Raw genomic sequence first — 11713 nt, 5'->3', positions numbered from 1 at the left:
GGGGTTTCAGTGTGTGCCCTGGGGAGGGTTGAGGGAGGGAACCGCGGACCGTGCCCTCCTCCAGATTAGGAAGGGGTCTGGTGGAAGTTTCTAGGGGAAACCAGGTGCCAGAACTTGAGCTGCTCCAGGAGGAAGTTGCCAAAGGGTCCAATGCCCACCACAGCCCAAGTGGGCCTGGAAAGCTGGGATGGGAAGCAGCCCAGTTACTTCATCATCTTCCATGGTGGACAAATTCCTTTTTTTTTTTTTTTTTGAGACCGAGGAGTCTCCCTGTGTCGCCAGGCTGGAGTGCAGTGGCAAGAACTCGGCTCACTGCAACCTCCACCTCCCAGGTTCAAGTGATTCTCCTGCCTCAGCCTCCTGAGTAGCTAGGAATACAGGCGTGCACCACCACGCCCAGCTAATTTTTGTATTTTTAGTAGAGATGGGGTTTCACCATGTTGACCAGGCTGGTCTCAACCTCCTGACCTCGTGATCCACCTGCCTCAGCCTCCCAGAGTGCTGGGATTACAGGTGTGAGCCTCGCTGAAAGTGGCATCAGCATTCCACAGGCACAGGTGATCTTTAAACTGGGAGACCTAGGTCCAGCCCTGGGCCACCATGTATGAACCTGGGCAAGTCACTCCTCTCAATTCAATTTAGGATTAATGACAGCCATAGAAAGGAACATATTTTAGACTAAAGGCTGGTTGACCTAGGTCTACGCACTTGACCTCTGTGCTTGGGTTTCCTCATCAATAAACGTAGGTAAGGAGACCTACCTCACTTGATTGAGGATTAGTGAGCTATATTGTTAAGTGCTCAATAAACATAGCTTTTATTATTTATCTGTAACTGTTGCAAAATGCTTTCAAGTATGCCATCTCGGTGGCTCATGCCTGTAATCCCAGCACTTTGGGAGGCCGAGGTGGGAGGATCACCGAGGTCAGGAGTTTGAGACCAGCCTGGCCAACATGGTGAAAACCTGTCTCTACTGAAAATACAAAAATTAGTTAGGCGTGGTGGCAGGCGCCTGTAATCCCTGCTACTGGGATTGGGAGGCTGAGGCAGAATCGCTGGAATTCTGGAGGCGGAGGTTGTAGTGAGCTGAGATCGCGCCATTGCACTGGGCGGCAGAGCAAGACTCCATCTCAAAAAGAAAAAAAGAAAATCCAAGACATACCAAGTCCCCTTACCCCACCACTGCCATCCTCACTTCCTGCAACTAGGGGCCATGTCACACAGGGCATTTCTAGATAACAACAGCTAATATTGAGAGAGTACCCACTATATGTCAGGTACTATGTAAGAACTTTATATATATTATCTCATGGATATGTGTGCGGGGGTGGGCAGTAGATCTACAGGAAATTATCTCATGCCCTTTAAAATTATGCTGTTATTTTATCCATTTTAGATGAGGAAACTGAGACTCAGAGAGGTTAAACAACTTGCCAAGATCACAGAGCTAAAAACAGACACATGCCAGTATTTGAACCAAAGACCATACTCTTACCTGGCACACCATATTTCATAGAGTTGGGATCTCCAAAGCAGATCTGAGGATGGCATCAGGGCACCCTGAGCCCAGCCCTTCCACTCCCACCCCTGCCCTGCAGAGGCCTGATGTATTTACAAGCATCTGCCCTGGGCAGCAGCCATGGGGTGAGACTCTTGGAGAATCCCAAAGCTCTTCATTGAGGAAAGGTCCCATCTGGCCTCCCCTCCCCAGTCTAGCTCAGCTGGAGAGACAGGAAGGAGGGGTGGCCTCCCTCCTGGCCAGGCCTCATGTATAGACCCTTGTCATTGCTGGCAGACTTGAATGACTTTCTTTATCCTCCCTTCTCTTCCCTACTTCCCCCACTGCCAGCTGTGGCCGTTTAATAAAATTAGTTTAATGCTTGTTCCTTCCCTGTGGGGTCTGGAGATTGAAATCTGCGGGTCCCCACAAACCCAATAAAACCCCTGGCAGGTCTGGCTGGAATGAGAATCTCGGTAGGAAGAGTGATTAGGTTAGAGGGCACTCCTCTGGCCCCCCAGTGCTACCCACAGCCCCGGGTTCTCTAATGGCCATTCAGGCCTGGAATTATCCAGCCACCACACCTGAGGGGCTCCCCACCCTTCCCAGAGGCCACTGGGACTGATCCATGACCTCTGTTACAAGAAAAACCATGTTAATCTTTTCTGTAGTGCGTGCAGGCTGGCTGACTGGCTGGCCTAGCTTCTTTTCTTTCTAGTAACTTGACAATCCTCATGTCATTTTGAGAGATGGAGCTAACATCTCCATTTTGTAGGTGAAGAAATCACAGTCTGGGCCGGGCGCGGTGGCTCACGCCTGTAATCCCAGCACTTTGGGAGGCCGAGGTGGGCGGATCACAAGGTCAGGAGATCGAGACCACAGTGAAACCCCATCTCTATTAAAAATACAAAAAATTAGCCGGGCGCGGTGGCGGGCGCCTATAGTCCCAGCTACTCGGGAGGCTGAGGCAGGAGAATGGCGTGAACCCATGAGTCGGAGCTTGCAGTGAGCCGAGATTGCACCACTGCACTCCAGCCTGGGGCACAGAGCGAGACTCTGTCTCAAAACAAAAAAAAAAAAAAAAAAAAGGAAAAGAAAAGAAATCATAGTCTGAAGAAGATTCGTGACTTGCCCACAGTCATGCAGTAACGCTGTGGCACAACTGGGGCTGGACTGAAACCAAGGACTTTTTTGACCTTTGATGGGCACCAGAAGTGTCCTGCAGTGCCAGCTTTCCTGCTGCTTGTCACTCAAGCCACATCCCAGTTGCAGGGCAACCTTCTAGGGAAATGCTCCCCATCAAAAAGGGGCTCTTCAAGGGCAAATCTATTTTTTTCCTTAGACTTGGGACACCTGAGGGCAAAGACTGTGTCTCCATCATCAGTTTGGGAAGCTTCCTAAAGGTAAGACACATACCTCCTCCATCAGACTGGGGGCCTCAAAGACAAAGACTGCGTTTTCTCTTCAAATCTTAGCTCCTTGAGGGTGAGGTGTGTATCTCCACCCAGACCAGGGATCTGGGGATTCCTTGATGCAAAGACTGGCTTCCATGAGTGGTTCTAAGGGGTAGATACTGTGCTTTTCCTTTTTCTTTCCTTTTTTTTTTTTTTTTTTGAGATAGAGTCTTGCTCTGTCACCCAGGCTGGAGTGCAGTGGCATGATCTCGGCCCACTGCAACCTCTACCTCCAGGGTTCAAGCGATTCTCCTGCCTCAGCCTCCCGAGCAGCTGGGACTACCATGCCTGGCTAATTTTTGTATTTTTAGTAGAGACGGGATTTCACCATGTTGGCCAGTGTCGTCTTGAACTCCTGGCCTCAAGTGAGCTGCCCATCTCGGCCTCCCAAAGTGCTGGGATTACAGGCATGAGTCACTGCGCCTGGCCGATACTGTGCTTCTTCTATTAAACTAGGACTTTCTGAGAAAGGGACAGCCTCCACCCCCGGACTGGGGGCTGCCTGAAGGAGAGACTGTCTTCTTATCTAACTGTGAGCACTTTGAGAGCAGAGGCTATGTCTGTCTTTTCTAGTGGGGGCTCCCTGAAAGCAGGGCATTTGTCTCCCCCTTCTTCAGTCAGGGTTCTTTTCTGGCACAGGAACATTCCAGGGGTCAGGGCTGTGTGGGGGTGGGAAGGTGCCGGACAGACAGAAGGGCATGTCCACTCTGGAGGAGAAGCAACAAACCTCCCCAGGCTGCCTCCCCTTTAGGAAGATGTGTGATTAATTAATGAATAATGTCCCTGCCAGGAGGGGTGTGAGGACGGAGGTGCCCCTGGAGCTCTTCCACACGAGAAATGGCAGGCCATCTTATGCTGAGGCAGCCACCAGCCCTAGGAGCTGCTGCAGCACTGGTTTCTAAGGTTATGAGGACCAGAGGGGGCAGTGGGCCCACTGCTGGGGGCTGCCCTAATTGGATGACTTTGCAGGAAGGCCAGGCAGGTGTGCCTGGCTCTCCACTTCAGCTTGCTACAGACACATCTGCCATGGTGAGGTCTAAGGGTTAATTGCCTCCCTCCTCACTCCTGGTAACCAATATTTCATTTACTGCTTGGAGGGGAGCTGCCCAGAGAATCAATCCTGGACAAGCATCCAGGAGACAGGGGAACTGGGGAGACCCAGGAGCTCTTTCCTGAAGGAGCTCTGAGCATCAGAGGAGGCAGGAGGCGGAGACCCAGAGAAGGCGGCCAATTGCTCAAAGCTGCTCTGGGTCTCATCTGAGTTCTGCTGACCCTGACAACAGCTCCAGGACCCCCAAGGGCTAGAAGAAAGTTCCAGGGGTCCAGAGGCCGCACTACCCTAGCTAGCTGTGTTGTTGTCCATGCCCTGGTTCCTTCTGCATTTATTTATGTGGATGCCCTCCAGACAAAACTGTAGCAGGTTAGATGCTGTTACTAAGGTTATTTTCACACATGATAACCGTATATTTGAAAAGCGGAACTGAAGGTGTGAGTTCCTCACTCCCTTCTAGGTAATAAACCTTAAAATCCTACAAATGAGGTGATAATAAAGTGGAAGTGAAAAGTCTACACATGTTTGGAACTGGAAGGGATTGGAAGGGATACTAAGAGGGGGCAGATGGGGGCTGGAGAAAGGGGCCAGAGGGCTACCTACCCCATGCTCTCCATGCATTTGTGCCATCTGCCAAAATTGAGAATCAATGCCACAGAATGGCCACTCCCCTTACGCAGCTTAGAAACACTAAGACCCAGAGAGGAAGCCAAAGTTGACTGGGTTGGTTCAGGGCAGAGTTAGAAAAGGAGAGAGCAGGACCCAGTAGACACGCAAGAAGTGAAGACAGAAGAACTGGGTTCAGCCGGGTGCAGTGGCTCACACCTGTAATCCCAGCACTTTGGGAGACCAAGGCAGGTGGATCACTTGAGGTCAGGAGTTCGAGACCAGCCTGGCCAACATGGTGAAACCCTGTCTCTACTAAAAATACATAAATTAGCTGAGCGTGGTGGTACACATCTGTAATTCCAGCTACTCCGGAGGTTGAGGCAGAAAAATTGCTTGAACCTGGCGGGAGGCAGAGGTTGCAGTGAGCCAAGATCGTGCCACTGTACTACAGCCTGGGCAACAGAGCAAGACCCTGTCTCACAAAAAAAAAAAAAAAAAAAAGGCCAGGCACAGTGGCTTGTGCCCGTGATCCAGCACTTTGGGAGGCCAAGGCGGGTGGATCACCTGAGGTCAGGAGTTTGAGACCAGCCTGGTCAACATGGTGAAACCCTGTCTCTACTAAAAATACAAAAAACTAGCCGGGCGTGGTGATGGTTGCCTGTAATCCTAGCTACTCGGGAGGCTGAGGCAGGAGAATCGCTTGAACCTGGGAGACAGAGGTTGCAGTGAGCCGAGATTGCGCCATTGCACTCCAGCCTAGGCAACAAGAGTAAAACTCCGTCTCAAAAAAAAAAAAAAAAAAGAAAGAAAGAAAGAAAGAAAAAGGAAAAAAAAAAATGAAAAAAGAAATAACCCAGATTGGGAATGATTATATGTGGGATTTTAGAAAGAAAGCAAGCTAAGTGTGGTGGCTCACGCCTGTAATCCCAGCACTTCGTGAGGTTCAGACGGGAGGATCACTTGAAGCCAGGAATTTGAGACCAGCCTGGATGGCAAAGCAAGACCTCATCTCTACAAAAAAGTTATTTAAATTAGCCAGGCATGGTGGCACAAGCCTGTATTCTCAGCTCGTCAGGAGTCTGAGGTGAGAGGATCACTTTAGTCCAGGAGTTTGAGGCTGCAGTGAGCTATCATAGTGCCACTACACCCCAACCTGGATGACAGCTAGATTCTGTTTAAAATAAAAATAAAAATGAAAAAGAAAGAAAGAAACTACCCAGAGACCAGCTTCTTCAGGGGATGAGGCTCCTGCTCTTCCAAGATGATGAAAGGAAAATGTGAGGGCTCCTTCCCAGGCCCTCGAGGCACAGGCCTTTGGTCCTTGAGTGGTAAGCACTGGTCTGAACTAGGAAAACTGCCTGGGCTAGGATAGTTACAGACCTCTCCCTGCCTGACCAGAGACAGGTATGTGTCTGCTAGGCCCTTGCCTACTCTGTTGCCTGCAGAATGCCTGCTCATTCTTTTTGTTGTTGTTGTTGTTTGTCGTTGAGATGGAGTCTCGCGCTGTCGCCCAGGCTGGAGTACAATGGCGCAGTCTCGGCTCACAGCAACCTCCACCTCTCGGGTTCAAGTGATTCTCCTGCCTCAGCCTCGTGAGTAGCTGGGATTACAGGTGCCCGCCACCATGCCCAGCTAATTTTTGTATTTTTAGTAGAGATGGGGTTTCACCAGGTTAGCCAGGCTGGTCTCGAACTCCTGACCTCAGGGGATCCACCAGCCTCGGCCTCCCAAAGTGCGCCACTGCGCCCGGCCAGGCCTGTTCATTCTTTAAAGCCCAGGCCTACTGCCTGCTCTTTCATGAAGCCTTTTTGCACTTCCCCAGCAGGTGTCTCTCCAAAGGCTCCAAAGCCTCCAAAGCCTCCAACGCTAGACTGAGAGCATTTTCCCAGTAGGGCTGTCTCACTCAGTACTGTAACACTGTGCCGGCCAGATAATGGCCATTCTACCATAAGAGTGGTTGTTTCACCATCTCTCACTCTCCTTAAACTTTCACCTTTCTCTGCTGTGATGGATGCTGCGATGCACACTGCCCAGGTCTCCTTCAGAACTGAAGGATCTAGTCCCCAAGCTCCGGAGACTGCTGCCAGCAGATGGCTCTCAGCTACCAGCCCCCTTTCAGGATTTCCCCTGCTGATGTGAGCTGCCTTCCTCAATGTCCTGCCCCTTTCTCAGAGCAGCCTGCTTCCCATAACTGATCAGCATGGGTTTTATCTGCCGGGCCCTCCACCCCCTACTCAGGGCAGCTCTGAAGTGTCTTCCCTACTTCAGAGTTCCCAGTTCAACTTCTCCCTCTGCCCAATCCTGTTTCCTTCTCTTCCACAGGTATTAATTTGGCCAGGTGCAATGGCTCATGCCTGTAATCTTAACACTTTGGGAGGCCAAGGTGGGAGGATTGCTTGAGCCCAGAAGTTTGAGACCAGCCTCTGAGACATAGTGAGATCCCTGTCTCAAAAAAAAAAAAAAAAAAAAAAACCTTGCCAGGCATGATGGTGTGTGCCATATGATGGGACCATATGGTATGGTCCCAGCTATTCAGGAGGCTGACGTGGGAGGATCACTTGGGCCTGGAAGTTCAAGGCTACACTGAGCAATCATTACTGCACTCCAGTCTGGGCAGTAGAGCGAGACCCTGGCACAAAACAAAACAAAGGTGTTAATTCCAAGAGCACTCTCCAATACACTTCCTGCACCCCGATCTCTGTCCCAGGGTCTCTCTACAGAGGACTCAACCTGTGAGATCTACCCCAGTCTCATTTATTCACTGATTCTTTCAGTCAATATCTATTGAGTACATGCAGATAGATAGATTTGCAGGCCCAGCAGCAAGGGCAGGAGATAGAGTGTAAAGGTGCCTACCCAATGGGTGATCACATGTCCTACCCCACAGAGAAGACAGAAGTCACAAGAGAGACCCTCACTCCAACAACTTTCCACCATAAAATCACAAACTTCCCTGCACCTGTGCCCCTCCTCTTCTCCTTTCTTGTTTTCATGGAAGATGCTCTGTCTGTATCCTGTGTCCTCCTGCCAGGGTGACAAGCTTGCCATTGTTTGTCCAGGACTGTTCCAGTTTAAAACTGAAAGTCCTGTGAAATCCCTCAGTCCTAGCCAGATAAATTGGGATGGTTGAAAAAGATTGGCAGAAGTCTCCAACCTTTTTGGGGACTTCACTTAATTGATAACCACACCTCTTGATATATATATTTGAGACATGGTATTGCTCTGTTGCCCAGGCTGGAGTAAAGTGGCATGATTATACCTTACTGAAGCCTCCAATTTCTGGGCTCAAATGATCCTCCTGCCTCAGCCTCCCAAGTAGCTGGGACTGCAGGGCATGTGCCACTATACCAGGCTAATTTTTATTTTTTTAAAAAAATATTTTTTTCTTCCACAACCAAGGTATAACATACAGTATTTTTTTTTTTTCAGAGATGGGGGTCTCACTATATTGCCTCTATCTCCTAGCCTCAAGCAAGTCTCCTGCCTTGGCCTCCCAAAGTGCTGGAATTATGGCCATGAACCATCACATTCAGCCTAGCTGCTCATTCTATATTGGCACCTTCCCATCATCATTTAAAACTCTCCTATCCCTAAAACTCCTCCCTTGAGGCCGGGCGCAGTGGCTCACACCTGTAATCCCAGCACTCTGGGAGGCTGAGGCAGGTGGATCACCTGAGGTCAGAAGTTCAAGACCAGTCTGACCAACATGGAGAAACCCCGTCTCTACTAAAAATACAAAATTAGCCGGGCATAGTGGCGCATGCCTGTAATCCCAGCTACTCAGGAGGCTGAGGCAGGAGAATCTCTTGAACCCGGAAGGCAGAGATTGCAGTGAGCCGAGATCTTGCCATTGTACTGTAGTCTGGGCAATAAGAGTGAAACTCTGTCTCAAAAAAAAAAAAAAATCCTCCCTTGACCCCACCCCGCTTACAGCTACTACTTCATTTCTCTGCTCCCCTTAACAGCCAAATTACCTTAAGAGTTGTTACAACATCCTCATATCCCACTGTCATTTGGCTGTTGCCACTCCTCTGAACCTGCTCCTGTCAAGGGCACCCTAGGCCAGGCATCATGGCTCATGTCTGTAATCCCAGCATTTTGAGAGGCAGAGGTAGGCGTATGGCTTGCACTCAGGAGTTCAAGACCAGCCTGGGCAACATGGTGAAACCTCCATCTCTTAAAAAAAAAAAAAAAAAATTAGCCAGGCACGGTGGTGTGCACCTATGGTCCCAGCTACTTGGGAGGCTCAAGCGGGAGAATCACTTGAGTCCAGGAGGTGGAGACTGTAGTGAGCTGAGATCATGCCACTGCACTCCAGCCTGGATGACAGAGTGAGATCCTGTCTCAAAAAAAAAAAAAAAAAAGGCCACCCATGACCTCTTGTTGTTAAACCAAGTAACCAAGTGGATACTTGATTCAAGGAGCTTTTAAAATTGGTCTATATGCAAAGTAGGCCAGGCGCAGTGGCTCATGCCTGTAATCCCAGCACTTTGGGAGGCTGAGCCGGGCAAATCACGAGGTCGGGAGTTCAAGACCACCCTGGCCAATATGGTGAAACCTTGTCTCTACTAAAACTACAAAAATTAGCCGGGTGTGGTGGTTCGTGCCTGTAGTCTCAGCTATTTGGGAGGCTGAGGCAGGATAATCACTTGAACCCAGGAGGCAGAGGTTGCAGTGAGCTGAAATTGTGCCACTGCACTCTAGCCTGGATGAAAGAGCCAGACTCCATTTCAAAACAAAACAAAACGGGGCCAGGCGCGGTGGCTCACACCTGTAATCCCAGCTCTTTAGGAGGCCAAAGCAGGCAGATCACGAGGACAGGAGATTGAGACCATCCTGGCTAACACAGTGAAACCCCGTCTCTACTAAAAATACAAAAAGTAGCCAGGCGTGGTGGCACACGCCTGTAGTCCCAGCTACTTAGGAGGCTGAAGCAGGAGAATCGCTTGAACCTGGGAGGCGGAGGTTGCAGTGAGTTGAGATCGCGCCACTGCACTCCAGCCTGGGTGACAGAGCAAGACTATCTCAAAAAAATAAAGAAATAAATTAAAAATAAAAAAACAAAACAAAACAAAAAAACACAAAGTAGCTAACGCCGTACCATGGTGCAAAGGCTCTGCAATGATAAGGGTACAGCAACGGCTCTGCAACGATAAGGGTACAGGTGGGAGGATGGGAGGATGTGCCTTCCCTCTGCTTCCTTTGAGCACCTGGGGTCGGTGGTCTCAGAATTCACAGGTAGTGAGATGTCCACACACCTCGCAAGAAGACAGAGCCTGCTGCCTTTCACACCCCCAATCACATCAGCCTAGAATCACCTTCTGCCTCCACACAAGAAAACAAATTCTGCACCCAGTCCTCAAGTTAGGGTTCTAGGCCTTGAAATTCTTGTTAGGCCAATTCCAAACCAAGCTCCCCTTATCAGCATCTGTGGTATAGGCCCCAGAAATTTTCCATTTGTGTTCAGTAAGGCGGGCCTGGCCAGGCCCTACCAAAACCTCTCAGCACTATTGGGCAAGGCTGACCCTCTCACCTGTGAGACTGTCTTCCCTTGTCTTCTGAGATTCAAGGAACAGCCTCCCCTGCCAGGCAAGCTCCCAGTCTCCCTTCAGCCCTCAGCTAGCATGCCAGTTCCCAGCCCCGCTTCCCCCTGCATGTTCTCATTATAGTCTGTATCTCACATCATCGTTCATATTTAATTGTCTAATTTCTCCCAAAGGCTGCAAGCTCCACAAGGGTAGGAGGAGGGTGTTGATCACTGAGCAGCCTGTTCTCTGAGCCCACCTGTCTCATATTAGTAAGTAGTTGTTGAATAAATGAATATGAGAACACCCATTACCCTTTTATTGAATGTTAGCAAGGTGCTTTATCTACATTTTTTTCTAATCTTTGTAACAAGCTAAGTATTCTTTTGTTCCCTATTTTATAACTTCCAAAACTGAGGCTCCGAGAGACTTGGTGACTTACCCAAGATTATCCAGCGAGTAAGTGTCTCCTGTCCCCTACCTGCAGCAGGGCCGGACTCTGCCCCTTGCCTTACCCTGGTTCACCTAACCTACAGTTAATTATCTGAACCAAAAGAGGCCCAGGGCAAGACCTGGCTTACAGGACACAAGAAGCTCCCCTGATGGCTCCTGGGGAGCCAAAACCTCTGTTAAAACACACATCCCAGTAAGAGAGGAAGAGACCCTTACGCTGTAAGCCATCCTTTATTTTTTGTTTTTATTTATCATGGGTAGTGGAGATGGCAAGAGTACTCCAAATTTCTCGTAGCTTTACAATGACCAGCACCTCCATGTAATTTTCTGGTTTTAACCTCACCAAACCAGCAATGCTATTCTATTGTATAGGGGTCAGTTGGGGTCCAGGGAGGTGAATGAGTTTGGGCCAAGTCAACTAGGTTTTATAGTAACCCTTATCGTGATAGCAAGTCTGATAAGGGAGTTTTGCCTCCCCCTTGTCTTACACGCCCCAAATCAGCTCATAGTCCCAGTGTGGGAACAGATGTACTGAACATTTACTGAAAGTAATGAGCATCTGGCTCTTTGCAGCCTTCACCTATTTGGTTCTAATCAAATGTATAAAAGTTATCCCTTACATATGCTGGGGACGTTGGAGGGCTTTCATTCCCACGCTCTCCTAGGTGAGGAGGAAGAGCAGGATATCGGCCCCATTTTATAGATGAGGAAACTGACACTCAGAGAGCTGAAGTGCCTCGCGGTCTCAGCACTAGTTAGTGACTGAGCCACAACTGGAAACACTTCGACTCCCACAACCTCCAGTGTTGGATATCAGTATGAGGTGAGCCCACCAGAATCCAAGCAGCGGGCAGCGGTGCACTATGGAGGCAGTGCACCCCACCGCTGCCGTAAGAGGCCGACCCTCACACGTAATCATCAGGCACCAAGCTTCTCACACTGTCAAAGCCAAGAGGATGGAATTGCCATTCTTGGCGTCCGCCGGCTTTGCCACATCAAGGCTGTCCTTTAAGTTCATCTTGTTCATCTTGGGATGGTCCCGCAGTGGAAAGACGCTGCTGACAGCGGTTGACAATCCCCTCTTGACAAACCGATATGAATTTAGCCTACAGAAAAAACAGGT

The sequence above is a fragment of the Macaca mulatta genome, chromosome 16 (assembly GCF_049350105.2).
Source record: "Macaca mulatta isolate MMU2019108-1 chromosome 16, T2T-MMU8v2.0, whole genome shotgun sequence".
Lineage (NCBI taxonomy): Eukaryota > Metazoa > Chordata > Mammalia > Primates > Cercopithecidae > Macaca > Macaca mulatta.
The sequence above is the reverse complement of the archived record's forward strand: the minus strand, read 5'-3'. Positions refer to the sequence as shown.